This window comes from Carlito syrichta, unplaced genomic scaffold (genome assembly GCF_000164805.1).
Source record: "Carlito syrichta isolate Samal-C Ts95f unplaced genomic scaffold, Tarsius_syrichta-2.0.1 Scaffold308163, whole genome shotgun sequence".
NCBI lineage: Eukaryota > Metazoa > Chordata > Mammalia > Primates > Tarsiidae > Carlito > Carlito syrichta.
The window spans coordinates 81,800-87,799 of NW_007252259.1; positions in this window are offsets into that span (position 1 = coordinate 81,800).

The following is a 6,000-nucleotide window of genomic DNA, read 5'->3' on the forward strand; positions in this document are numbered from 1 at the left end:
AAGCCATTATTTTCATATGAAGTTTTGCATAAATCAATTATTATCATAGAAGGTAATTTTAATTTTCCTTGTAACTGACTATTCAGTGATAGAATGCATAAACAAACATTCTCAATGATATACATATGATGAAGCCCTTTTATTTCTTATAACACTTCCCCAAGTTACAGAGAACTTCAGAGGAAATATTAAGATGCCATTGTATGTTTTTACACGTAAGATGAAATTCAGACTTCCATGAAACTGATTTGTATTGTTTTAGAAAAATTGTTCCACTGGAAACATCAACCCTAGATTTACTAAAATGTTTATTTCAATTAATTCATCATACACTTATGCTAATTCTGTCACAATATAAAAAATACTTTTAAGAGCTCTGGTATCTCCAGCCATATCTTTCTCAAAATTAGAAATCATCAAAAATTCTGTTTAAAATCTTGCATTTACCAAGAGCACCTAACATTGCCTTCGATTATAGTGCTTGAAAATGAAGTTGCTAAAGGCATACATTTTGATAACCTAATACATTAATTTGCAGGAAACGAGCCAGAAAATCTTACAATGACTCTAGATATTACATTAGTAAAGTATAATATCATATAAATTACTACACCAAAAAACTTTTGCAACTTCTACATTTATCTCAAGCATGTATCATTATAAAGTCTACTGTGTTTTATAAGTAATAAGATCTTTTTTAAAAGAACTTTACATTTTATTACCTAAAGGCACTTTCCCCCTGCCTTTTGATCATGAGACACAAATTTTCCTTTTTCCAACAAATAATACAACCAGTCCTGGAGCATCTTGAACCCCCAGGTTAAACTTGTAGGCAAAGATCTTGAAGTCAGAGAATAATCAGGTTTCAATAACGGTAATAATCATGCTTGAGAAAAGTGCCTCTTGCTTTACACATTAGTAAACTCATCCAACTTCTCCAGGTTATCCAAGTTGCTAAGGTGCTTTTTATTTTCTGCAAAAAATATATCCTGTGTTATAAATATAAATACAAGAAATACATCTCCAGAAAGGAGCATTCTCCTTTCCCATGGCCCAGCCATATAGTCCATCCATGTCACATCCTGTGATGATCTTTACATTTACTAATGTCACTTTTATCCCATTTTACTATGTGTCTTAAAGCTCCCCTTGATTCATCATCTATCATTTATTTCATAGAAGTAATGAAAACCTAGAAAGGAACTTATTCTGAGAATCCAGTCTCTACTTCCACAGAAACCCCAGGATTACTTAGGGGAAACCTCAGACCCATTAACCTGCATGTGGACATGAAAATGATCTAGAGTTCCATGATGCAGTACAACTTCTCCTTACTCCTTTACTCCATATTGCACACAACCAGGCCTCAATACATATTTGAACTGTTAAAAAGCATAAAAGAATGCTAGAGCTGGAAAAGCCTTTAGAAATCCTTTAGTCCAATTTCGCTTTACAAAGTTGGAAACTAGATGCAAGATGCCAGTATGAAAAATTTAGAGAGTGAATGGGCTGTGAGTACAAAGATATTGAGTTTCCTTAATTTCTCCTGAGCATTCTTGCCCCTGCCTCCTTGCTACAGGACCTTATTGCTAAGCAAAGGTAAACTGTCAAATGAAAGCCCCTCCACTTTTGATCTCTGTAGTCTGGTTTTGGGAAAGCCTTGGTCCAATCAGTATGACCATGAGAATGGAGAGTCACTATGTATGCAAATGTTTGCCACTCGGGCAGGAGAGTCTCAGTATGAGCCATTGTAATTCTACTAGCAAATCTGTCCATCACTCAGTGGTTTATGTAGGGTGAGTTAAAAGGGATAGTGTCTTCTCAACATCAGGATGTAGTTCTAAGGGCTTTCCTAAAATTAGCAAGTGATATTCATTGCACCAGTGGACATACCTTGTAGGAAGATATGAACATAATGAGCATCACACACACATAGTCAAAGAAATGATCATTGAAATAAGGAGACTAAGAGGAACATTGTCCTCATGTGGCTGGCACTCTGTGAAGAGCTATAACAGCTTTTCCAGACCAACACTTTGACAATGAGCCAGGCAGTATTCAATAAAATAATCGTAGGGCTGGAAATCTTGTCCAGGTGATGCTTATACCTGTGGTATATTTACTATATAGAATACCGTGCTCCATTTAAATTGTTGTAATTAAACCTTTACCTTCAGTTCTGAATGCCGTAACTCAAAAGGACAAATAATGACTTAAAATATTTTTCTCCAGAAGGAGGAAAATTTGCTCAATGAAGAACTGGAGAATTCTATTGTATGAAGAATGAGTGAGAGGACAGAAGATCCTCAGAATGGAGAAATTTTATGCGTGTGTTTACGTATATTTATATATTGAGTTGAGAGTCTTCATCATAGCTGTCCTTAAATCTTTAAGGGCACAAGATGCGAATAAGCCATTAAACCTGTTCTCTGTAACTTTAGGGGACTAGTGAGTACAAATCACAGGAAAGAGACTTCTACTTCTGGAAATGAGATAGTTTTGGTTTTTTCAGAATCATTTTTTATGGTCTGCTTTTTAGGGTCAGTTTCTTATTTGTACTATTCTCTTAGCAGACACAAGCAATATTTAGGCTTTTCTACATTTATTCTTATGGAGGTAATCAGAAAATATCAAGAAATAAAAGTAGAAGAGAGAGAGGGTTTTTGTTTGTTTGTTTGTTTTTGGCAGAGGGAGATCACCCTGGAAATGTAGTCCTGAAAAGGCTGAGGAACATTATCAATATCTTGAGTAGTGGAGTTTGGGAAAAGCTGGTAGAGTAAAGAATCTGAGCCAGCAATGGTCAAGGGACTAGGAATCCATGCCAGGAGAATTGGCTCATATTTCAGGGAGAAGTTTCACTGAAGATACGAGTCAGTCATTGTACTTAAGGATATGACACATTGATATAATCTATTTCGAGATCAGAAAATAAGAACACTTCATGTAGCTACATTTTAAACAACCTGATATTTTTGGAGAATTTCTGCTCTTTCAGCAAATTGTAGAATACAAGCCACAGAGCAGTAGGAAAAGATTTCTTAAAGCATGTCACATTTCTCATTGCAAATCAACCCAATCTATGAGTCAAACTGTTTCCTGTGGTTGGAGTATTAATGACTAATGGAACATAATATATCCACCTCTTCCTACCATGGTGATTTAATTCTTTACTTTTTATCACAGCTATTTTTTGTTTTGTTTGTTATGCTTTGAATTGGGGTCTCACTGTGTTGCCCAGACTAGAGTGCGATGCTACAATCTCAGCTCACTGCAACATTGGCATACTGGGCGCAGGCAGTCCTTCTGCCTCAGCCCCCTGAGTAACTAAGACTACAGGAGCCTGCCAACATGCTTGGCTAATTTTTCAATTTTTGTGTAGAGTTGAGGTCTTGCTATGTTGTCTAGGCTGGTCTTGAACGACTGGGCATAGTGATTTCCCTTCCTCAGACTCCCAAAATGCCGGGATTATAGGTGTGAGCCACCATGTCCAGTTAGCCATCTTCCTTGAAGGAATATTCCAGGTTTTAATTGTTGGAATTGTCAATTCTCTTGGAATAGCAAGGTCACAGGCAAGACCAGGCTTGGAGGAGCAGAACCTGAGATAATATGCACTCAAAATACTGAGTGATCTCCCTCTTACTCTGATCTTTGGTTACATGCTCCTTTTTAGAAAGAGTTTTTCTCCTTAACAGACCAATCATGATGATAGATTTGGTCTAAAAGGAAAGTATGATTTTTTTTCTTTGATTCATAATGCTTTTCTGACTTCAAACCTATAAACCAGTCCATCATTGAATAAACACCAACAGCATCTATTTCTTTCCAGTTTTTAAAAATAATGACTCAGTAGTGTGTATAGATATAAATCTTGAGCTCCATATTTTTACTGTGCATTTAATCTCTGACCTAACACCTAGTTTGTCTGACCTATTGCTGCTTTCATGCATATGAGTTCTTCATAGAGAGAAAAACATTCAACCAGTGAGTTTGGTAGTTAGGAGTGTGACCACAAGAGGGTAGTGCACCTTTGCTGATGGAGAATATGTGGGGGGTTCATTTTTGTGGATTCTGAATAAATAGGATTATGGCAGAAGCATAGCCTTTTTCTTATTGGCTGAGTAGGCAATGTGAGAAACCTTGTCAGTTTGTTAGAGAAAAGAAGGGACATCCTAATCATAGAAGTAGCTTTATAGCTGGGGACTGCTGATCTACAACTGATCCTAATTGGAAAGAGCAATGGCAACATCCACTCGAGCTTTATTCATGTTTTTGTGGCTGCAGCTGGACTGTGAGTTGAGGACTTGGGGTAACAGAGTATATTAGTGGATGTTTTCTAGAAATTCATGAAGAAGACTGGCTTTATTCAAGTTTCTTCCAATTAATATAGACAAGGGAAATTCTAGAGAATAATAACCTAACAATCCCTCTTTTTTTCTCACTTTTTCTTTCTTCATAGGGATGAGTGGAGAGGAGGATATGGGGCTGCGTCTCCCTACCCTGAGTGTCCAGGAGGGAGATTCCTTTGTTATCAACTGTACTTATTCAGATACTGCCTCATCCTACTTAGCTTGGTATAAGCAAGAACTTGGAAAAGGTCCTCAGCTTATTATAGGCATTCGTTCAAATGAAGGCAAAAGAGAAGACGGAAGACTCACTGTTTTACTGAATAAGATGGCCAAACACCTTTCCCTGTACATCACAAATACCCAACCTGGAGACTTAGCTGTCTACTTCTGTGCAGAGAGTACACATTGGTTTGCAGGCACCTGCAACCTGTATACAAACCTGAGAATGGGTTTGAAGCTGCACCCACTTTCCCTCAGTACAGGCCTTCATGTATAGCAGTGGTCATATTGTTTGTAAGTGGAAGCTAACATATAGGCATTACAAACATATTATAAGATTAGGTCAAGTTGATTCAGAAAGGCTTAGATCATTTTATTGGCTGATTGATACTTAATGGATTCTTTTATTAAAAAAATTATTGTATATATTTAAGGTATACAACATGAAGTTTTGATATACAAGTATATAGTAAAAAAAATGAACAGTGAAACGAAGAGAGGAATAGGGCAAGGTATGGGAAAAGGGGTTCTGAGCTTCCATGGCCTTTCTGGCTGTGCCATCCCCAGGTGCCTCCGTGCACTCAGCAATCAGGAAGCTCTACTTAACTGATTCTAAAAGAGAATTAGTGATGTTTCATTTTGAATTCTAGTCTTTAAAAATGACTTTACATTTACTATTTCCTATAAATTTCCCCTTAGTATCAATATCATAATTCCTATTATAAATGGACTTTAATTCCTACCTTTAAAAAAAGCTTAATCTTATTTTTTATGATCGTAAAACATTACATGCCAAGTGTATAAATATAAATATGTATTATTAGAAAATATAGTATTATTAGAAAATGTGAATCTGACAAGTCTGTACCCATATGATATTTTGCTAATATTTGGTTTAGTTTCATCATAGATTTTTATTATAATTAAAATCATAAAATTGTCACTTAATATTGTATCTTGAATTGAGCATTTCTCATTTAATGAAGTCTTCTCCCCAGACGTATGCTGTCTAACAGCTCCAGTGATTTATATTTATTTAGACTCTATTACACCTGTGGTAAAATTTGACAGCATTTTCTTTTTTTTTCTTTCTTTGTATGATATTATCTTTTTTTTTTGAGTTGGAGTCTCACTCTGTTGCCCAGACTGGAGTGCAGAGGCACACTCCTGGCCACCGCAGCGTTGACCTGTTGGGCTCCGACGATCCTTCCACCTCAGTCTTCCAAGTAGCTGGAGCTACAAGCGTGCTACCATGCCAGCTAATTTTTGGTTTATTGTAGAGATGAGGTCTCTCCAATTTGCCCGGGTGGGTCTTGAACCTGCAGGCTCAGGCGATTCACTTGCCATGGCCTCCCAAAGTGCTGGGATTACAGGCTGAGTCACCGAGCCTGGCCGACAGCATTTTCTACCTGCTGTTTTTTGTGGAGAAAATGTG